The sequence below is a fragment of the Takifugu rubripes genome, chromosome 8 (assembly GCF_901000725.2).
Source record: "Takifugu rubripes chromosome 8, fTakRub1.2, whole genome shotgun sequence".
Classification (NCBI taxonomy): domain Eukaryota; kingdom Metazoa; phylum Chordata; class Actinopteri; order Tetraodontiformes; family Tetraodontidae; genus Takifugu; species Takifugu rubripes.
Genome location: NC_042292.1, coordinates 16,872,069 through 16,895,177, shown reverse-complemented (window position 1 = coordinate 16,895,177; position 23,109 = coordinate 16,872,069). Strand labels below are relative to the sequence as shown.

Below are 23,109 nucleotides of genomic sequence, written 5' to 3'. Positions count from 1 at the left end.
TCCAACAAACCGCTCGTCAGAAAACGCGAAGAAAACGACGTCTCAGTCCGCCGGATCGGGAACGCTAGGTGGGGTAGCGGCCGGTTGGTGTCGGTCAGTGGGCGACCTTTGACCCTGCACTCCGGTCTCACCTTTAGCGGCAAAACTTGATGCTTGCGGACGTTAAAGGAAGGCGCCGTCCCCGAGAGCGATTTCTGCTGAACAGCCAATAGCGTCGGCCTTTGAAGGCGGACCCACGGGGGGGGGGGGGGGGAAGCTGCGAGGTGTGAAGAACGAATGCCCCCACAATGACAGCGCGTCCTTGACTCATAAATATCTAATACCCCTCAGGTGGCGCCGAGAGACGGCTCTTGATTGGTTTGTTATGAATCTTTCATCACACTTCACATCAATAATTAATATTCCAACAAAGTCCGGAGCCTTTTATGTAAACACTGTCGCATGTTGGAAGGTTAGCGCGCTAAACTCGCTGCGGCAGCACTTCCGCAACTTCTGATCGGGGAGGAAACTTCCCCACTGGTCCGAAGGTTTGGAGGATCTCCGCGCATGCTCACCTGGGATGAGCTAAGACGCTAAGCTAAAGGAAGACCGGTCTGCTCTTACTTTTATCCCGCCCCCTCTGGTTCGCTCCATCTGGAAGCTAGCGATGAGAACCTGCGTGGCTCTTCCATGATGTAAATCCTGACATCCTTAAAACAGCCACAGTCTTTTCCTGGTATTCCGAGTGGATCCGGATGTTGTCATCAGTTGCCCCAACGCTGCTTTTCCCCAAACCCCCCTGCCGCTTCGGAAGGAAAACCCATTAGCTGTTGTTGGGAATGTCGAGACGTTCCAGTTCTGGTTCATTCAGGGACGAGGCCGGATGGATGCCGGGTTCCTCCTCAGGAGGCTTTTTTCTTTTCCAGCGATAATTTACGACTAAAGATGTGGAATGAAACCAGAGGGGAAAACAAGAGGAGCCGAGGAGGGAAGCGAGCTGGAGGGACCAGAAAAGGGAGGAGCCACCAGAGTTTTGCTAATCCGGAGCGGCGTATCGCCCTCGATCCCCGACGATACTCGTATCCGCGCTAACGTTTCTGCGGCTGTGATGATGCTAAGAGACATTCCGATTCCTCCTGCTCGCAGCTCAAACGTCACCTTGGATAACGTTCGGATGTGGGAGCGCTCCGACTCTGCCCGACAGTCTGAACAAGGCCGACAATTAGAGATTAAAGCCGATCGAAATTGGAAGGGAATCGTCCGCGATTCCCTTTTACTTCAAAAGCTCTTCATAAATGTGCTGCCTTCCATTTCTGCTGCGCTTTGATCCGGCTGAACTTCCGAAATCACCTCTAAGCTGCCGACGGTTTTAGGAGGGAGAGCGGGGGTTATTGATTCGTAGGCGAAGCCTCTTCCGATGATGCCGGCGTTCCTGACGGACGCGGGTCGCCGTCCTGGGAGGAGGCGGGGGATTGATACCCTGAGCAGGACCAGCAGAGCGGCACTTTTGTCATGTTAATGCGGCCGCGTGTGACGCTCCGCAAATAGGATTTAGTGTCCGGAGCCGCCTGTGAAATGGAAGCGCGCTCGGCAAATGTACTTTTAACGGAATTGTGAGGGGAGTCCGGACAGTTAATGGAACTCCGCTGGCGGGATTAGACGGAGGGCAGCTGGTGCCGCTGCTCACCGGCGTTCTGGATGCGCTGTGATTCGGCACCGCTCCGTCCCACCACGCCGTCCCCCGGTCCCCAACCAGAGACGTTCCTGTCCGAAAACTTCCTGTCTCGGCTATCTCCCAGGGCTCCGTTTGGGTTGACCTCCTCTGTCTCCGCCCCCTTTTCACCTTAAAGACGCCAATAGAGACGATATTTCTCTCCAGGACTCTGGTGATGCTGGCCGGGGAAAACAGGGACAGAAGGGTCAAAGGTCACCGTTGATACCGGGGAGGAAGTGAACCGGCACCTTCGCTCGTTGGGGGCAAAAACGTCCCGGCTGGAAAGAGTCAAACTTCCTGCTCCTCAACGAGGATCATTAGATCAGGCCCTCATCGACTGGGAGGGGGGGTGGATGTGGTGGTGGTGGGGGGGTGGATGTGGGGGGGGGGGGGGGGGGGGGGGGTGGATGTGGGGGGGTGTGGGGGACTAGGAGTGAGGAAAGTTTGGTTTCCCGAAGTCGCTGCGGCAGAAAGAAAATGTCCATTATTGGGCCGAGGGGGGGGGGGTCACCTTTTAACGGGATGTCAATGAAAGGAGGGACGGGGGGACGGAAGGACGGAGGGACGGAAGGACGGAGGGATGGAGGGACGGGGGGACGGAAGGACGGAGGGACGGAAGGACGGAAGGACGGAGGGACGGAGGGACTGGGGACGGAGGGACGGGGGGACGGAAGGACGGAGGGACGGAGGGACTGGGGACGGAGGGACGGAAGGACGGGGGACGGAGGGACGGAGGGACGGGGGGACGGAGGGACGGGGCGACACTTTAGACGCGTCCTTGAACGCAGCACGAACGTCTTCTTGTCTTTTGTTTGTTTCACACAACTTTAATCTGCTCTCACATCTGCGTTTGTGTCTTCGATTACGTCCCCTTTACCGTCCCCCCCCCGTCCCCCCGTCCCCCCGTCTCTCCTCCTTTTGCTATTTCACGCATCATTTCTTTGTTTAATTGCTGCTGGCTCAGACCCCCCCCCCCCCCCCCCCCCCCACGGCTCAGCGCTCCTCCAGCTTGATGCTATTCAATTACCCGCCGCGGGCTAAAGCAGACGGGCCGCGATTGTTCGGGTTCTGCTTCGCCCAAACGCGGGTCTGGACGGACACCAAACACGTCGGCGGCGCCGTAACAAAGGCGCCATTGTTGACTCGGAGCGCTGGGAGATAAAACTCGCCGGCACGCCGCCGCGGTCCGTCACGTCGCCGGCGTTTCACATCCCCGCCGACAGAAAGATGCTGTCGCTAGTGGAAAAACTCGGAGCACATTTCTCCGGGGTGTAAAGGTGGAATTTAGTGTCGGTCTGGAGCCGGATCCCCGATATCTGAGCAGGGCAGACGGGAGGATTAGCCCGGATCCACCGGCGCCGCGCACGTTCGCAGCCTGATGTCAGCGTTTAACTTTGGCCCTGGCGTGATGTCAGCGGTCCCATTCCGCGTCACCCTTCAGGCTGTTCCAGGGGATAGCTAAGATGCTACAAAGACATGTTGTATTCACAGAGGCTTAGCTGCTGTGCTATCTAGCTTTTGGTTAGCTTTGCTGCCTGAGGAGGACTCATTCTGAATCAACGTTAGCTGAGCTAGCTTTCATGAGATTTATTTGAATTTGGCTGCGTTAGCTTAGCTAAAAACGCACATTTGAAATCAAAAAATTTTGAATTTAAAAACGGAGGGAAAACCTGGGTCGCTCCTGAGACGAGCGCGTTGTCTTAATCCGTCCAGGGTCGCTGCGTTCGCCGGCTTTGCCTCCTGGACGCCGATTTACTGCTATTTTTCGGCTGTAAGCGCGGATGCTAACGCAAAGCCGGCGCGGGACGCGGCTCGGCCACACGTAAACAACGCTGAGGCGCAGGAGGCACAAACGCGGCGCTAATCTCCAGGTCTCGGAGGCCTCGCCGCGTGGTAACGGCGGTATCTGCGTCGCACACACACACACACACACACACACACACACTCGCCGAGGTAATTATCAGACTGCTAACGATCGCGCATCAGCGCCGCTCCGCCCGTTCGGTACCAGAGCTTCTTCAGGCCCCGGCTGGGCCTGCGAGGCTTCTTAGCATGCGCGGCACCGCTACACGTGCTCAACGCCTCTTATCAACCAGCTAACGCCCCCCCCCCCACACACGTCTTTAGCTCTCTTTGATTCCTGATTTAGCGTCCAAGGCTGAACGCCGATGAAAGATCTCTTGTTGTTTATTGTTTTGTTTTTTTATCTTCTCGGGGCCAACTCGGGCCGGGGGTCGAGGCTAATCCCGCCGCTGACGCCTTCTGACAGCGAAGGCGTCCAAACAACAGCCGGCGCCAACGCCAGGAGCGTAAACAGGACATCACAGACCGCCGTCCTGACAGCTCTGACCCCCCCCGAGTCCACCCCTGCTCCAGCCTCATCCGTCTGACCCCCCCGCCCCGCCCCCCCCGGACGGTGGAGATGAGCAGGAGCACGCCGCCGAGCCTGGATCAGGACTGGCCGCACGTTTAACCTCTCGCACGCTTCGATGGCGTCAGAGCTGTGATAGAGATGTCGCCTGTTTGGGTTAGCATTGCTAGCTTAATGCTACAGTTATTCAGCTTCCTTTCGTGTTGCTTTAAAGGCCAAATGTGGCTCATGTTTCTCAGTTTGGGCTCTTTTATGACAATAAACTACTTTTAAATCCCTGAAATGAATAAAAGCTTTTATTTATTTATTTATTTATGAAAAAGGTTTTTGAAGTGGTGTCATTGAAGTTCATGTGAAATGTCTGTCGTTCATGTCAAACGTCTGTCGTTCATGTCAAACGTCTGTAGTTCATGTCAAACGTCTGTAGTTCATGTGAGACGTCTGTATTTAAGTTGCTCCTGCTGGAGGTCAGCCCTGACCTGTGGTGGGCGGGGCTTAGTTGGTCCAACTTCCTGGTCCCGCCCAGGAAGTCGTTAAGGGTACGGACCACAGGTGTGTCTCCTCTGGAGAAATGTTTGGAGCAACATTCACCTGCATGTGGATTCAGTCCTCAGCAGCTCAGAACCAGAACCAGGAAACCCGCAGAACTAAAGGTCGGTCTCACCAGTTTGGGTTTTTCTGTTTGTTACTGCTGCTAGCTGATTTAATGAGCTGCTGCGGTGTGTGTGTGTGTGTGTGTGTGTGTGTGTGTGTGTGTGTGTGTGTGTGTGTGTGTGTGTGTGTGTGTGTGTGTGTGTGTGTGTGTGTGTGTGTGTGTGTGTGGGGGGGGGGGGGGGGGGGGAGGAGTTGTGTGAGAGAGAGAGATTTGAGGTTCTGGTTCTGTTAAAGCTGAACAGCTGTGTGTCACATGCTAATGCTAATGCTATCTTTTCCTTAATTTGCCATTTTACTGCTTTAATCCATGGTTGAAGATAAATTATGGAAAAATGTTAAACAAGCTCCTTCCTTCCTTCCTTCCTTGCTTCCTTCCTTCCTTCCTTCCTTCCTTACTTCCTTGCTTCCTTCCTTCCTGCTGCAGGTAAGAGCTTCTGACCTTCTTGACCTTTACTGCTGCGCTCTGACCGCACCGATGTTAGCACTGACCTTTATAAGCTAATGCTTTCACCCGCTGTCACATGACTGTAAACCTGCTGCTCGTTGTAAATCTGGGAATATCGAGGCTTCAGTGAATGCTAACACGTTAGCGGTGCCGCACGTTATCAGACGTGACAGAATCCAAAAGTGCTGTGGCAAGCAGGCCTTTTACTGCGTAGCGTAGCATAGCATAGCATAGCATAGTTACAGTAATGGAGGGAAGTGATGGTGAACTTGGCTCACCAGGGACGCCTGGAGAACAGGGCAGAGGTGAATGGATGAATTTTTGTGTGTGTGTGTGTGTGTGTGTGTGTGTGTGTGTGTGTGTGTGTGTGTGTGTGTGTGTGTGTGTGTGTGTGTGTGGCGCTTCATGGGAGGATGTTTTCCAAATTTCAGGGCCTTGAAGGCTGCTACTGGTCGATACTGGCGATTAAAAATTGAGATTTTCTCTGCTAGCATTAGCATTTTCAGAGCACAAGGTTGCGTCGCGGCTGTGCGTCCGTCGACTCCCTCAGCGTTGCCCCGGTGACACTGTCCCCCCGCGCCGATCGAGCTTTTTGAGTAATCGAACCAAAATGCTCACGACTAGCTAGCGTTCAGCCCAGGGGCAGCAACCGCGTAGCTCCCCGCGGCTCCGCACAACAAGGTGTCAGATTCATGATTATGAGATCAATTCCCGCCCGTATCCCGTCGCAGGCCTCCCAGGAAGCTTCCCTAGCGTTAGCTTATTCAGCACTGCGAGGCAACACACTCAGCACATCTCCCGCCGCCCACGTCCCGCTAAAGCTAATACATTTTTATGACTTGTGTCAGGCGCTTTTAAGGTGCCTCGTGATGCAAATAATGCCGCTCCGCCGGGGTTATTTACTTGCTGACAGCTTGGATCTGGATTTCGCTTCTGGTCACACAGGAAAAATATATTTTTTTCTCACTTGTAGAACCGCTAGCGCCGGCTAGCGTTGGTGAGGACTGGTCGACTCGTGACGGTATCGCGGGGCAGCTCTGATATGAGATTATCTGATCTTTTGAAAGTCAAAAATGAGAAATAGAGAAGAAATCTCACCCTTGAAAAGTAGCTACGCTTTAGCATTGGCTAATTTAATATGGACATTTTGTAATAGCAATAAATCGTGTCTATTTCTTGACGCTGTTTGACTGACTTTAAATACAGCTGTTTTAGCTCCCTCCTGCTAGCGCTGTGGCTAACGTCGGTATCGGTAACGACTCCGCTAACGCGATGCAGTGACGCTCCGGAATGGTTTTATTCCAGACAGGAGTTGTGCAGCTTTAAGGGCGTAACGGATGAGAACTGAAACCGGTCCTGACCACCGACTCCAATCCGGCCGCGCGGCGCCGCACTTGTTGCTACGCTATTGTGAGCATGTGTAGCCGCGGCTGGAAAACAACAAAAAAACCCACCTTTTTAATAGTGGTGAGACTGAAAGCCGGAATTGCCGGAGCAGGCTCCCATTACTTATGTTTTCCCTCCACTCCGGGCTCGGCCTAATGGGATCTGCCTCCACCTGAACAATGGTTCCATTAAACGCCGAAACACGGAGTCGGAACGCCGGCCCTTTCGGACCAAAGATGGAATCTGGGCTTCTTGAGATTAAAAGCCCACAGCGGCAGATGGAAGTGTGAAGGAACGCCGGGAGAAGGAAAATGGCGGAGGGGGAGGAAGACGGAGGTGTTGGGCCAAAGTGGCAGTTAGCCGGTAAATAAGACCTCCCGCTTAGCGCTTAGCACCGGACGCCTTCTCCGGCCTTCTCCCGCCTCTAATAGCTTCCAGGGCTGAGAGAGACAGATTAGAGCAAACCTGCCGAGACACGGAAATATCGGCTTTGTCTACCGTTGGGATTTATCTCCCACCCCCAGCCGGAACTTTGTTTTCCCGCCGTGTCGACTCGGAGAGGTCCTCGCTCACCTGCCGGGTGTCGGCGTTGCCGCTTCAAAGAGACGGCTCTTTTCCCGCCTCCGGCTCCTGCAGGGAGCTGATCGACTTCCGTGGTCCGTGAACTTTGGGAAGTTTATGCGGAATGCTCGCGGACAACCCCCCAACCTTCCCACCCCCGGGGTGATTAATCCAACCGCAGCAGGCTAACGGGCTACATTAATATTCACGGCAGAGCGGCCGAACAGAGACAATTCCTAAAAAACCTCCAGGAAAGATTTGATTGGCGCCGCTAGAAAAGCCTGCTGATGCTAACAGGTAGCTAATATTCCACGTCATTAGCCTGTTTGGAAGCCGAAATCCAGTGCCAGGATTCGTCCGAGCATTCCCCGTCTCGCTTTGATCTTCTTTAAAGTGTTTCTTAGCTCAAAGCTAATGCTAATTATAGGCTGTGTGCGACTTCTGGCTCCGCCTCCAACCATGTCACCTCCTCCTGAACTGTTTGCTGCAGGTGTGGACAATAGCGCGTCTGCGCGACTAGCATAGCCCCCTTTGTGAGTGCGTGATGTAGCATGATGTAGCCTGCATTCCAGATCAGGTGTTCATAATTAGCGCCAGAGATCTTTGCTAGGATGAACGAGCGTTGACGCGCTAAATGGTCCTCAAACGCCCCGGCGAACGGTCGCTAGCTTCAGAGAGCGTCAACATCGGTGGGTAAATAAGCTGGGGGCACGCTACACATGTAGCCGCCGCTCTGGCGCGGTTCTGACAGGGCGGCTCGTTCACCGTTTTGTCTTTGATCGTCTGAACATACGTGATCAGCACGTGTTGCCCAAAACCGTCTCCACCACCAACACCTGTGTTGTTTTGACGGCGCTATGCTAATTAGCTCCTGCATGAGCGGCTGCGCTGAGCAGAAAAGAGAGGAGAGCCTAATTAATTTTCAGATTCCGGCTTTGATGTGTCTAATTGCTCTAAGCTTCGCAACTTCATTAGCCGCGCGCTCCCCCGGTGGACGGCGGCGCCGCGTCCCCGCGGTAGCCGCGCGCGTGTTTCACCTGTGTATTTTTAGCCTCGTTATTATTAGATGCACAATCGCTGCCGCTGTAGCTCCGCCTGGTCTCAAGGCAACGTTGGCAGGGAAGGAACAGGCTAACATTAGCATAGCGAGCTCCCACGTTTGGGCTCGGCGTTCCCACGCCCGCTGGGTTCATCGGCGGGAGTTTGAAGGACAGCGAGGGTCCAGGGGTGAACGGGCGAGGACCGGCGTGACCCCCCCCTGGAATCCTTGAGGATGTTGTGGATTGGGTGGTCCCTCGCCACCGAGGACACTGGGAAGTTTCTGGAATATTCTGGATGTTTTGCTTATAGCGTTATCTTAGCTTTTCCCCGTTTCTCCCTAAATTTAGAGCCTGAGCCGATTAGCATCGGGGGGGCTAATCTGGCGACGGCGTTGACCACAATGCTGCTTCCTGCCCTTTGACCTTTCCCTCCCCAGTGGGAGCCGCCGGCTCGTTCCACCTGAGGGAGCGCTGCTCCGGGGGGGAATAATTGGCGTCTCCGCAGCTGGAATATCGTATTTTCTCCTGAAATTAAACGCCTCTCGCAGACGGAACCATTGTTGTTTTTGGAGATACTCTGCAAATATTATTGCCTCTGCAGAAAACATTCAGCTCATTTACATCGGATAATAAAGAGCCCCCCCCCCCCTTCCCAGTCCTGGAGGCAGAATCGGCTGATGAGACCGTGCACACGCACGTGCACCGGCCTGCACTGCCAGGAACAAAAACAAGGCTCAAAACTCCGCAGTCCCTTTTCCCGCCTCAGACCTTCAGTAAAGGCTAAATTCGGTTAGCTTAAATGTCCCACAGCGGGGACGGTCGTCGCGGCTGTAATCGTCGCGCTAAAATGGACATTTACAAAAAACACACAATTACGCCGCCGAACTTGAATATCGTTGTTTTGACAACCTGAACGCCCTCGTTAGCATGGTTCGCTTTGCGTGACGCGGTCGGGATGCCTTTCGTTAGCATCTTAGCGAGAGCCTCTGACGAGTTCAAGAGTTTCCACCTTGAGCAGCTGTTGAACCGGCACCGTCAAACATTTCCATGCTAATCTCGCGGCGCGGTTGGGCTCCACCACGGGGACGAACGCCCGCCCGGATTCTTCCTCATGTTTACATAAGTGGTTTGTTGGGATGCTTCACATCTCGCTGCCGCGTGGATTTGTTGTTTGCTCGCTCCGTTTTGTCGCGAGTGGCTCCCGTTAGCGTCGGGACCGCGGACCCGTGGGAGAGACGCTAACAGGCAGTGACACGCTAGGCACTTAACCAGGCGGGAGCGCCGCAAATGGACGATGAGAAGCCGCAGACGGAGTTGCTCCACAACAACCGTCTTCGGAAACGGACCTCGTTTCATTGGCTGGAGGAGGTTTGATGACACAATCGAACATATTCAGCTAGCGCTAAGGCGTTAGCGTTAATGTGTTTGCAGCACATGAAGCAGGATTTAAGGTCTCTTCTGTTCCAGGTCCTCTTGGCTATCGTGGGTGGTGGTAGCCATTTTAGCATGTTTTAGCGTTGGTGGTGCACACCTGCTCATAGTCATCCCAACAAATAACTGTGATTAGCCTAGCGCTCGTCTCGTCGGGCTTATCGACGCTAACCTCAGAGCGGAGATACTAACCTTTCAATATCTCGGCTTTTGTTGTCCTCCGTCTGCGTTTCCTCCCTTTTTAGATTGAAAACTCGTGTTTTTCCGCCTTCCGAGCGCCGCCGCCGCCGCTATAATGAGCTCCATTGTTGTCGTCAAGCTACCTGACGCAAACGGCCGCCGGCAGATTAGCTGAAATTGTCGAGGGGGGGATAAATGTAAACAGACGCTCAACAACGGCCGACACGGATCTACGAGCGACCCGTCTTCCTGAAGAACCTGGAAGAATGAACAGAACTTCCTGTCTGTCCCTTCACAGAACCATTAGCGCTGTAAAAACGGACCTGATTAGGAGGAAACGGCCGTTCCAGAAGCGCTAATTCCAACCGCTTCGGCCTTTTTGTTTCATGGGAAAATTATGGAAAGCGTCCGCACATTCACGACCGTCGGCGCTGAGCGATCGGAGCGCGACCCCGGAAAACGGCGGTCGCTGGACATTAGCTTAATGGCTTCTGCTCCAACGCTGGAGACGAACTCTCGGTAAACATCAGGCTAACGTAGCGGCTTCCTGTGAAAGGAGGAATTCTATTTAAATGAAAACAAACATCCCGAGTTTGACGCGTCGGCCGGCAGGAATTTGACGACCCGCTCGGCTCGTTTAGCCGTTTGTGAATCGCTGCCGACACTCCAAAGATAACGAGCCAATAGATGTTGCTAAGATGTATTTTGGGTCCCGTCAGAGCGCAGGATGAGCCCGCGCGGCTAACAGTTTAGCTTTCAGACGCAGCAGCCTGGCAGAAAAAAACCCTCCTGCCTCATTTTTGAAAGGTCTTTAAAGACGTCGCTGATTAATTCATGTCGCATCCCGGAGAAAATTAGCCGCGACACGCATATTTACGGAGAAAACAAAAGGCTCTGCGACGCTCCCTCGTGATCGGCGCACGCTGGCGTCGGCGGCGTTTCTGGGGCGACATCAGGCTTCCTGTTCGTCGGTTGCTTTCCTTGACTTTCCCCACCTTTGTCGCTACATTAAGATGCTACGTGGAGCCCGCGGTTCCTTTCTTGGGTGTGAATGTGCAGTGGAAGCTCGTGTTTAACACTTAGCGTTAGCCTTCCCTGAGGCGGCGCCTGTGTGAAGGATGCTAGCTAACAAGAACTCTGTAATATTCAAGGGGCGACGGAGCGGAGAACTCGGAGTTGGCCCGGAGCCCGTCTGGAACCTGGAACGTGATCCCGGAACTTCCTCCTCTCCCGTGAAGAACCTCCCTTCAGTTTCGCTAACGTTCCCTAAATGCGTCTCAACTTTCCCGTGTGTGTGTGTGTGTGTGTGTGTGTGTGTGTGTGTGTGTGTGTGTGTGTGTGTGTCAGGTATCTGCATAGCGACGCTGCGTCGGTTGTAAAAAGGCTGTAGTGGATCCGGCGGTCCGTCCACAGTCTGTGAATAATGGATGAGGGTGTGAAAGGTGAGGTGGGAGTATTCATGCATGGTGTTCTCCACGGGACCGGAGAGAGCAGGAATAACACACACACACACACACACACGAGGACGCCGTCGCTCAGGAAACCATTTGCATTGTTGTTTCCTCATGTATAAAATCAGACGGTTTAAATTCCGCCCAGCTGTTCCAGGCGCAGAGGAACCTACTCCGAAGGGCCGCCCGCCCGGAGCGGGCTGTCGGGAACGGCCCGGAAGAGTTTTCCGAGGAGGCTTCTGGTCGGCGCGGCGTTTCCGATCCCACGAAAAAGCCAAAAAGCGTTTGTGCTTGGCTTTTGACCCTGAAATTCCAGGTGTGTGTGGACGTGACCACAAGTATTCCGATTACTGTAATCCGACATGTAAACCACTCCTTCACTCCATTTATCCGATTTCTGTATTTCTGCCTTGTAGCGCTGATTAAGTGTCCGTCTCTGCAGGTCGTGGTGGCGCCCTGTAACTCCTCCTCGCTAGCGATGCTAACAGTAGCGCCACTCGCTACTCCAGTTGTCCTCCAACCCCCTTTTTCCCACCTACGATAATAGCAGAGTGCGGAATAATGGAAACTTCCAAGACAAACGATGATACAAGGGGGTCGGAGAGTCTGGAAATCCAAGTACTTTCAATCTCTCCCGGAATTATTCAAATGGAAAAAAAGAGGAAGTATCGCGCTTCAGCAGCCCTCCAGACATCCGAGGATTAAAGCTGGGGTGTCAATTTCACACCAGCTCCCTGTCGCTATGCTAATGTTAGCCTGTGCCTCAATTTACCCGACGCCGTCTGAACCTTTGAGCTGTTCCACAGCCGACCACCAGGGGGAGCCGCGCCGTCGGCTTGGGTGTCGTATCAAAGGAGTTCTGAGAGTTCATTTCCTGCTAATACATTAGCAAGCTAACTTAGGTATGCGGCCCTGCTCTTCAGCATGTGTTGATGAGCATTAAGATGCTAATTTTGTGCTAATCTCTCCGTGGAGCATAAATTAGAGGCGACGATGCTAATATACTGACCCTCGGCTGATGACGGATCAACAGGTTCTGACCTTATCAAAATGTTGTCTCGCATCCGTACCGGATGAAACGGGACGGCTTTTCCTCCGGCGCCCCGGAACGGCCGGATCGCGTCCCCCGCCAGTAAACAGCTAGCGCGCCGGCGAGCGCCAGAAGTGGTTTTAATCCGCATTCATCCGTATAAAGGCTGCAGGCTAAGTCCCAGCGCTAGCCAGACTGGCTAAGTGTGGCTAACCACATTCTAAAGTCTAACGAAGCAGGTGGATCCAGATGCTTGAGGGCGGATAAAGAATCGGGAATATTTGAACCGCGAGGGCGACTAAATCTGCTGATGGGGATCCTGACCCGGCAAAGCTGTCGGATCGGGAGGACTTGGATTTAATCCCGTATGCAACAGGTAGCCTGGGCGCTCTAGGGCCGTCGCCTGTAGCTGGGTAGCTAGCTTCCAGGCGCCGGCAGTCCTAGCGTGTTAGCGTTTCACCCCCCTCCTCTCCGAAGCGGCAGCTTTCGCTCCCGACGCTTCTCGTTTCCCAAGTCGGTGCTTTGATGTTGCCTGTTGTCGCCCACAGGTGCATCACGACACGGCGGCGTGGTGTCGGAGATGACGGGTTTGAACCTGAACGCAGCACAAATACGGGAATTCTCACCCCTCCGTGGATGCTCGTGGGCCAGGAAAAACAAACTCCGCCCCCCCTTTTAGCCTCTGAGTGTTTCACCTGTGTCGTCTCCGCCTCGCTGGTCCCCTGATGATCGAGCAGCCACGATGGCTTCTGGCTTTGATCTTTGCTTTGATGACGTCTCTTCCCGGCAAACTGCCAGGAAGACGGTGGGCGGACGTCCCCCCATCTGAGGGGGAATCTCGGAGACTCCAGGTGGTTCAGGTATTAGGTCGCTCGGAAAGGAAACCGAATTTCTCCCTCTCATCGCGACAGCGTTAAGAATTCCGGCCGCTTCCCGATCAACAAACAGGAGGTTTGCCTGTATTCCAAAGGCTGCATCCGCGACGTTGCGGTTGACCCCTGGTTTTCCCGAGCATCCGAAGGTTACCTCCGGATCACCCGGCGCGACACGCTAACGACGTGTATTCAAAGGGGGTTGAAATTTCCCTACTGGAAGCGGCTGCTCGTCTTTCCGACGTGGGAGGAAAAACCTCCTGATCCGCATTAATCTGCTTCCTGAATTTTTGGAACGACTTCGGCTCGGGCGAAAGATTCAAAGGCCGAGTTGAGGTCACGGACGCATTCAGTCCCCTTAAATAGCAAAACCGCCTCTTTGCTAACGGAAAATAAGGAATCCGGCTGCATCCATCATAACAAGTCATCAGAATTCGCTCCAGCCTTTTAAAGACGCGCACGGCGAGGTGTTAGCGACACGCACGGCGAGGCGTTAGCGACACGCACGGCGAGGCGTTAGCGACGTGCGAGGCGTTAGCGACGCGCGCTGAAAACCTCCGAGGTTATAAAAGTGCACATAAACGTGTGAATACGAGAGCAGTTGGACACGTTTACAGCATCGGACGTGGCGACGGGAAGGTCGAAGATGTTTCCTTTAAAATAAAAACGCGTCTCCGATCACAGGTGATAATGTTTATCTGGAAACACGGGTCGCTGCTAACAGAGCTGACGCTAATGGAGGCTAGCGCTGTAAAAACGGAGGCTAAACTCCTCCGTTTTTACAGCGCTGTGAGTTGGGAGCAGCTGATTTATATTCCGAAAACACGCCGCCGCTCGCTCACACGGGCTCAAACGCCGTCGGAACACTTTCCTCAGTCAGCGGTCGTCCCGCCGACGGAGCTAAATCATGCTAGCACGCTATTTGCCCTCCAGTTCCGAGACACAAAATGGGAACAACAAAAGATGTTTAATGACGCCGGAGTTCACCGGCAACCTTCCCGGTGCATCGCGCCTCAGATGTGAAGCTATGATAATAAATGTTAGCGTTGCCTCCTCGGCCGAGGTTGTCCGGGTTAATAACCTGCTAATTTATGAATGCTAACCAGCCGTTGCCATGGTTGCTTACAAAGGTGACTTATGGCTTTTTTCCGTCATATTTCTCCTGGTGAATTCAGATGAGGTAAAAATCCCGATTTCCTGCTAGAAATGCTAGATTTGCTAACGCTAGCGTGCTGAGAAAGCACGCGGCTAACAAGCTAAATCCGTTGAGCCACTTTGATTTTCCCTCGTTCTGTAAAAATAGACAGAAAAATGCTTAAATTAGCAAAAGTTTTGTCCTAATTGATCGAAAAGCTTCTTTTACGTCGTTTTTGGTGATATTTCCGTAGCTTCAAATTTAGCAGGAAACGCTGTAACGAGCTAAAACCGGAGTCTGACCGCGTGGAAGCAGATGAGAGATGGACCCGGGCGTCGGGTCTGTTATTCCAGGCGGTCCGCCCTCAGATCTTTTTCTGTTCTGGCCCCTGAAACCCTCCTGGGACCACGTTGTTGTTCCGGAAAACGCTTTTAAAAATGATCCCAAACTCGCACAAATACTCGTTTCTCAGGAATATCTCGGCATCTTTCCTCCCGCAGACGCTCCGATGTACTTTATATAGAACACGGAGCGGCGAACGTCAAGTGAGATTTAGTGTTTGTCCCGTTCGCAGGATTCCTGGGACCCTTTTTGTGTCGGCCCCGCGCTCCCTCCTCTTCCCGTCTCTTTTTAATATCTTTGCACTTTATGCGAGAAAAATAACGCGGAAAAAAGCCGGAAATTTATTCCTCAACTGCAAAAACAACTTTAATGTGCGGCTCTGCTAATAGCTCGTGACTGAACAACCTGCCATTTAGTCCAAGTTTTGCTTTATTTTCCAGAGGGGGAGCTGGAAATGCTGCCGGGGGTGTGTGTGTGTGTGGGGGGGGGGCTGTTGGGGGGTGGATGTTGGGGGGGGGGGGGGGGGGGGGGGGAGTAAAGGCACCTGAAAGTGCATCAATTTTTTTAGAGTGTAAGACGCCGCCGTTCAGCCGCGCTATCCCACTTTCTTTAATCCATTAGTGTTGTGGGAAATCTGGCAGGAATAGCATCGGGCTAAACGGAAGCTGGTGGTATTCCGAAACGCCACAAACCGGAACGTGTTGCCACGTCGCTACGTAGCTTAGCCAAGCCGAGCGTCTCAGAGCAGGAAGCCGTCCGACATTTCGGTCCGCACTCGTGCCAGTGCTAACGATGTCGCGGACGTTGGCTAAACGCTAACAGGGGCCGCGGACGCTTGTGTCTGGGGGGGTGGGGGCTGACCCTGTCCACTGGAATATTCTGGAATTCTGCTACATTTGCGGGTTCATCCTGTAGCCGGGTCATGTGACCGAGTGTCCTCGAGTCTTAAGAGGGGATGAGCGAGGCGGCCCTGGGGGGAGGGGCCGGGTTGTTTGCTAACCGTGTACTTTCAGGTGTTTTTCTTTCCCTTTCATGTTTTATTCACGAGGCTTTGATCCAGGGATGATGAGGAAACGTTGGAGTTTCCAATAAAGGACAAACAATTGTTCTTTGAGCTGCAAGGACGCAGGTTTTTTTGTTTGGCCGGATAAAAAAAACAGGAGCAACACAGTGAAAAATCCAGCGTTCCGATTAAAATTTGCCAAAAAGCTGGATTGAACAGAAAGTAGCCTCCTAAATTAAAGGTTGGGGTCCAAGTCGTTGGAAGCACCGGAGCACCGGAATCGGATTTTTAACGCCTGATAAAAGATCGTGAAGCAGCTCTGTATCGGGCACTAGCGGGAAACGGCGCCTGTTAGCCGCATCGGGTATCGTGGACCGAGGTCCTCTGGGACGTCTTTATTTCGGACTCCAGCTGTTGAAGTTGTCGCTGCAAACGGGCCGTGTTTAGCATTTCGGAGCTAACATATTTACCGGCTTTAAACAAGAGAAAAGAGGTTTTTTCCCGCGACCCCGTCGATATTTCAGAAACTGTGCCGCTATTTCTTCGTGCTAAATCGAGCGGTAACGACAGAACCGTCTCTCTCATTGGTCCTCCTTGGTTTCTGTTAGCATAGACGAGCAGAAATGGGCACATTAGCTGAGAGTGCGAGTTCGGCTCTCTGAAGTTTGATATACGGTTTTATTAGGACGGCGGCGAATACACGCACGTTAAAATCAGACCCGCGAGCTCGGCGACGTCGTAAAAACCTCGGATTTACAGTCGCCCGCCAGGCGGAATCATCAGTGTTTATGGGGACTCTCCACAAGAGCGGCGGTGGTCCGGTGGCTCCGATTGGTCGACCCAGACGGCCCCGCCGATACTCTCAATCCCACACACGGGGCATTTAAATGTTTGCTTCCGTGTAAAAGCGTTCGGCGGCCATTATCCAAACCTCATAATGTTTTTACGATCGGACTCAAAATCAACGACCAGCCGAGCGCCGCGGACTGGGATCAGAGCCAGAACCAGTGGATTAAAGTGGATCGAGCCCCAGAGCTCAAGCCAAAGTAGTGAGATGTAAACGCTGCTAGCCTATTGCTAACCGGAGGCTACGCAACCGCGTTTTAACGTCGCGATACTTCTCTCTTTCTGAAAGGTGCGTCGTAGTAAAGTATCGCTTTACAAATTGATGCAAACATAATTTTTTCTAATAGCTTTGAGCGCTAATGTGTCTCTTTGCTCCTAATGGCCGATTCCATCTGATGCTAATCCTGTTAGCAACGGCGGGATTAATCTGCTATCTGAAAACAATCCGTTAGCTAAAATAAACAAACCTGAGTGTGTTGTTTCGCTGCCCAGCATGCTCCATGTTCCGCATGCGTTTAGCTGCTAATAACCTTTAGCTAATGACTATTTCTGCTGCATCTTAACATCCACGCTAATGCAGCGCTAATTAGGAAGAGTGACATGATATTCAATTAGGGGCCCATGATGCTAGCATGAGGACGGCTGTGTTAGCATTTGTCGTCAGCTCTGACTAAAGAACCCTCCCACCTCAGGCGTGTTAATCTGGAATTTGGCCGTCGTGCAGTTTATAGTCCAGAAGTTCCGCTGCGCTAACCTTGTGCACCCAGTTTCCGACGCTCTATGAGCTCGCTAATGCCAAAGTAATTAAAACTCATTAAAAAGCACTTAATCAGGGTGGAGCTGCAGCCAGGGAAGAATGTCGGGAGGAGGGCGAATCCCACCCAGGCTGCCCCGCAGGTCCCGTCTCCTCCTGGAGAATCAGATTAGCGTCACGGGCTCCACGTGCTCTGAATCCTGGTGTCACGCTAATCTGCAGCCGTTCAGGCGCTGACCCGGCGAGATGGAACCAGTGGGGGGGGCGTTAGAGCGAAGTGGCGGGTACGTGTTTATCTACCCGACCCCCCCCCGAACTTTGAGACCCGAGAACCTCCAGAGGAGCCTCCACCACAGCCGCCCAACGCTAACGACGCCAGGCTAAAGAGCGGCTAGCTTAAAACGACAAATTGAGCTGCAGATTTCGCCTCTTCATTCTCCAGAAGTCGCTCGAGTCCGGTCCGGTCCGCTCCCGACGTCCGTGGAATAACCTCCTGCCTCGGCGAGGACGATGTAATCGGAATTGGCGCATCGTTTGGGCCCGACCCGCATGAAACATTCATGATTCCGCGCGCTCGGCTCGCTCTCCACATCAAACGCCGGCGTTTAAAGCTGCGCGCCCGCTAATGAGCCGGACACGCCGAACAAATGCACGCCCGCTACGTCCGAAATTCCGACTGGAAATCGTGTCAAGGATGCCGGCGCTCCTTGCAAACGCGCGCGATTAGCATTCCGGCTGAGACGGGGGGGCCGTTCCTCTGTTGAGATATTAATAGATTGGGCTGCTTTTTATTATTGGAACAAACATTAGCATAATTCTGCGCTTGGCGGGCGGCCAGCCGTCCTCCGGATCGACTCTGACGGCGGCCTGGCAGCTTCTCAAACTACCCGCCTTGAATCCTCAATGGCGTTCTGGAAGGGGGCGGGTTCAGACGCCCCCGCGCAGGGTCGGAGAGCTCCGCCCTCCGTTGGGGCGGATCAGCTGGACGTTTCATTGCCTCCGGCCCTGATCTGCATCAGCGGCTGGACTTTAATTCCCTTTAATCACATTCCGACTCGCTCGCAGAATCAATAAAGACGCAGCCGTCTGTTGTCCCGGGTCTCGTTAAGGAGACGGAAGCGGACGCAAACGGGACGGGATTGGGCTTTTCTGATTTGCCAAATTTCCGAAGAATCTCTTGACAAAGTGTCCCGCTGGAACCTGGAAGAGTTTAATTTAGCGCAGCGGCGTCGGCGCCCAACTGGAACCGCAACCTTCAGCCGCCGTTAGCGACCACAAGGGCAGCGCCTAATGGGCGTTTATAGGTCGCGCTCTTGAGTTTGCGTCGCGCGTCATTAGCTAGTTGCCTTTTCAAGATGAGATTAAAGCGACCAGCACGACGTGTCTTCGGCACGGCTTGTTTTTCATTAGCTTAAACCATTAAATAGCTACAAATAGCTCCTGAAACCTAGCGCCTGCCCCGCAATGAGGTCATCAAAGGCCGCGAAGCTACAGCAGAGACAAAAACGCCAACGTGGTCGATACGGTTCTACCGGGGACTTGAGGACTCGCTCAATCAAAAGATGCACGATGTGCACGTTGCTCTCTGACCTGGTCGGCGGCAGCGCGGCTAAGCTAACGCTGTTGGACCGATGCCTTTGTATTCACCGCGAGCGTTGGCGGTATGTGGCGGCGCCCTGAAGTGAGAGGGCGTTTGTCCGGGCCCGGGAGGTCGAACACGGCGAGTTTTAACCTGTCAAGGTGTCGCCATCGCCAGACGAGAGGGAGGCGGGAGAGATGGCGCCCGCTCATCAATGTCGTCTGTCCGATCAAGCGAGGAGGCGGCGCCGGAGTCACCCGGCGAATCCCACCAGTCAGTCCGTCGGCATCCCCTCGACCTCTGACCCCTGGGTCCCCACAGACGTCAGATCAAACTCTGGTCTGCGGGAGGGGGCGGGGCTCCGTCGGCGCCGGATCCGCGCGGATCTTGAGCGCGGCTGGTTTAGTTGTTGTTGTTTGTTGTTGTTGTTATTCCCTCAGCGGCTGCAGAATCACAGGCGTTCGCAAAGCAAACACGCCCAAAGGTAAAACGTTAAACTTCAACGCCGCTTTTTCGCTTTGTTTGTGTGCGCGACTTGAGTTCTCTCCGAGGATTCGCCGGCACGGAGGAATTCCCGAGGGACGTCAACTCAAATTAGGTAGACTTAACGGAGCGGCGCTCGACGTGTCGAGAGCTAACGAGAGGAGCACGTCGGGGTGTTAGCGGCTGCTGCCGCCTGGGCAGGAGCACAACGGCAGGAAGTGTTCGAACTCGCTAACGTGTTTGGGAAATCTGGCGTCCTCGGGATGAGGTCGGCGGCGTAACAACGCGGCGATTCCTAAAACGGAAAAAGGGGTTCTGATCCGCGGGAGCCGGAGCGCCGCTGAAGGCTCATCTATAATGTAACAAAGACGATTAAGCGTTAGCGGCGGCAGACAGTTGGCCGAGCGTCGAGGACGGATGCTAACACTCGGCGGGGCGACGGATCGACCTTGGACAAGGTTGAGCATCGACTCTGGCTGAGCTAAAACACCCACCGACGCCCTGGCAGGTGCCCCGAGGTCTGTTAGCCATCGGGCGGTGTTCCATGAACGCTTCTAGCTAGTGTGAGCAAGCTCCCAGCTAATCGAATCAAAACAAAGTAGGTCCACAGCGACAGGAAGTAGCTGTTTATCTTGGTCGCTCTTCAACACGCGGAAGGTGCGCCGGTTTTTACTGCGCGGCGAGTCAACGCTTCTCGCTCGCTGGCGTCAAAGATGGCGAGGAGGTAAAAATAGCGGCGTGGCGGCACCAGACATCAGGGTGGATGTGGCGAAACAGATGGAGCGACGAGGCCCTCGATCCCAGCGAAGCAGAGGAATTTTGCTCGAAATGTCATGTGGTGACGCTAGCTGCTAGCTGAGGCTAGCTTCCAGTGCTTTGGCTTCACTCATGCTGTCTGGTCCTTTCCGCCACTAGGGGGCAGTCTAAACATGCTGTTTGATGCAGAAAGCTTCAATCATGTGACATAAAATGACTCGTACACATACATTTAGCTTTTTAGCACATTTCTGGCTAACAGATTAACGTCCCCTTTGTTAGCGGACGTAAACCCATGAATGATTCATGCGCACATCTGGATGATGTCACACCCGAGTTCCGTAATTGAGGCCAGTTCAAAGAGCGCTCCGATCGGCCATCTGAGTTCCTTAATGGGGTGAGGAAACGCGGTTCATCCAGGTCCTCCCGACCCTTAGAACCAATTAGGGAATGCTCCTCTCCGAGCATCTCTGGGATCGCTCCGGTTCAATTTCCCTCGGCAAAAAAGACGCGTCCCTAATCGACGGTAATGAGGGAAAACGCACTTTTCCGGCAGCCTCACCTAAAGTTTTCATCACTGGAGGAGGAGCGGAGCAGTCGGGAAGCTGCTGGGAACAGGGATGGGAACCGGGATGGGGACCGGCTGGATCAGCCGCGCTCCATCAGACCCGCCTTCGCGTTCCTCATTTGACCTTTTCGTGACCCCTGACACCTCCGACGCGTCCCGTCGTTTTCAGAAGCAGAATTTCCGAATGGAATTTGGAAGGTTTGTGGGTAAATCCGACACCTGCTGTCGGCCGGGCTAGCTTCCCTCATTTTCAAGCTTTCCTTCGCCGTTAAAGCGGAGCACGCTGCCGGATTAGCGCGCGGCGCTCGGAAAGGTTACGGCGGCGAGGGCGGGTATTGGAATTCCAGACGGCGACACCCAGCCCAGGAGTGTCTGTTTGAAGATTAATGAGCTGTTTGGGAAGAGTTCAGCTATTCCGCACACGGGGGCCACATTAGTGATGTAATTAATTTTCCAACACCGGGGCGTCGTCACCCCTTCGCTATGATAAGCGTCCCCTAATTAAACAGCACCAAAGAGTACAAGGGTGCGACATTCCAGAGTCTTGGCGAGGAAACGACCTCAAGCAACACACGGAAAACACCCCCCCCCCTCCCCGGACACGTGTTGGCTAATCCGCTTCCACACGTATGAGGACGCGGCATTAATCGGGGTCGCCTCATCGGCGTGAGGGGTTCGCCGCTTCACGCCGCCGCGCGCAGCCACTCGGTCATGGAGCGTTTACACGCTCCGGGATCAAAGCTGCAAATGAAAAGTGGAATTATTCATATTCTCCTGGATTCCGGCTTTAACGGGAGTGTGGAGTGGATTCCCCTGGAGGGGAAACGCGGTAATGGAGAATTAATTGGTGCGATTGTTTGACTGATGCCGCGCGGGCGGATGTCGACGCTGCCGTTTTTTCCGAAACGTGGAAAACTGTGAACGCGTTACGATGACGGTGAAGCACCAGGCGGGTCGGGACCTGCTTCCAGATGTTGAGTCTCCGTTTTCCGGGAAAAACAGTTTGGAAATATTGGGAAATTGAATGTTGGCATCGATAAGTTAACAGGTGTGTCCCAGACGGGGAACGCCGCGCCCCGGACACACACGGATGTCATGTCGGAGTCCTCAAACCCGTCTGGACATTCGTCCTCTTCCCTGAACAGGTGCAACACATTTTCGGGCTCTGGCGTTTTTAGCGTAATGGGATAATCGAAGCGGGCAGCTCGGACACCGAGGTCGCCCTCAGGTGATTCCCGGGACGGATACAAATGAATCTAAACGGGAGTCGAAGTTGGTGTGCGGCTGCATTCATCAGGCATCCTGATGGAATGCCGCCGGATGCATCGGGAGTCCAGGTCGGAGTTATTTATAGCCCCGGAACGCAGCGGTTAGCACGTTGCACCACAACAGGTGAGGCAGCGATGGATTAAAAAAGATGGATTCAATTATGCAGGAAGGCCCGATCATCGGGATTTATCTCCCGCCGGGAGCGCCGGCGAGGCTTCCGAGTCAGACTCCGGTTGCTGTCGCGGCCCACCGGAGCTCCGCCTCCGCTCCGGGTCGTCCCGGCTCTGAAGGGTCCCGTCTTTTGGCGGCGGGTTAAGATGAAAAATGACGTTTCCGGCGCAGCGACATCTAATCTTCCGGGCGAGCTTTAATTTCCCTGGATGGCGCCGCCGCCGCGCGAGTTCACAGCAGATAGTTTCTGTCCGGAGGGAACAGACGACCTCGCCGACTCCGGAAAACTTTCGCTGCAATTTTCTCCGATTTGCCTGATTTTTAACAATTTATCTTTTCAGGTTTTTTTTTATTTTTTGCTAACTTTGTCTCATTAGTAGCATTACTACAGCTGTAAAGACGCTAAGGAAGCTAACGTGGATGCTATTCTTCCTCCTGACAGTCGTAACTACGCCTCCCACAAAGAATGGGAGGGGCTAATGTTGCCATGGAGATGGCGTCCCTACCTCCGCATGGTCAGTGGGCAGACTGACGGCATCTGCCCCCCCACTGTCGCATTTAGTGATTAGCGTAGCATGCCGGCAGCAGCGATTCCCTTGGGAGGAATGAAAATACCTGAAGTTGTTTGACATCCGGGAAACATCATCGCACAACAGGAGCCGCCACCCACGAACAAAAGTCGGACTCTTATGTGTTTTGACTTGAGAGAGAATCCTCGTATTTTCCGAGCTAGCATGACAAGCCGTCTGAAATGCCGCTTTATTATTAAAGGCCCTCTTTTCTCCTCCTTCCTGAATAATTAATCGGAGCTGTCCTTTCCCGTTTCATCATCCCAACGTGTTTCCCGTCAGGAAACGTGTTGCTTTACCGACGACACGTTTGGCTGTGAGGAGCCGTTAGCTCAACCCGACGCCGCCACTCTCAACAGTGCCACCGCTACAGCTATCTTGCTAGCGCTAGTGTCGGTATGAGCCATGTGCTAACCCGGCCTGGTGGATCGTGATGGATGGCGTCCAAGAAGAAAAACCCGGACCTGGATTGTCGGGGGCTGGGGAAGCGTAGCTGCCGCCGCGGGATCGCGTCCCCGAG

General features: G+C 53.7%; 1 long non-coding RNA gene across 2 annotated transcripts; it reads left to right on the top strand.

Moving 5' to 3' along the window:
- Positions 1-4,546: 4,546 nt before the first annotated feature.
- Positions 4,547-22,789, top strand: LOC105416848 (uncharacterized). 2 transcript variants are annotated; one of them, XR_003889294.1, is made up of 4 exons: positions 4,547-4,717; positions 10,913-10,993; positions 11,109-11,203; positions 22,463-22,789. It is a non-coding gene; the product is annotated as an uncharacterized lncRNA (long non-coding RNA). The 2 variants fall into 2 exon arrangements; XR_964755.2 differs by lacking the exon at positions 10,913-10,993.
- Positions 22,790-23,109: the final 320 nt, after the last annotated feature.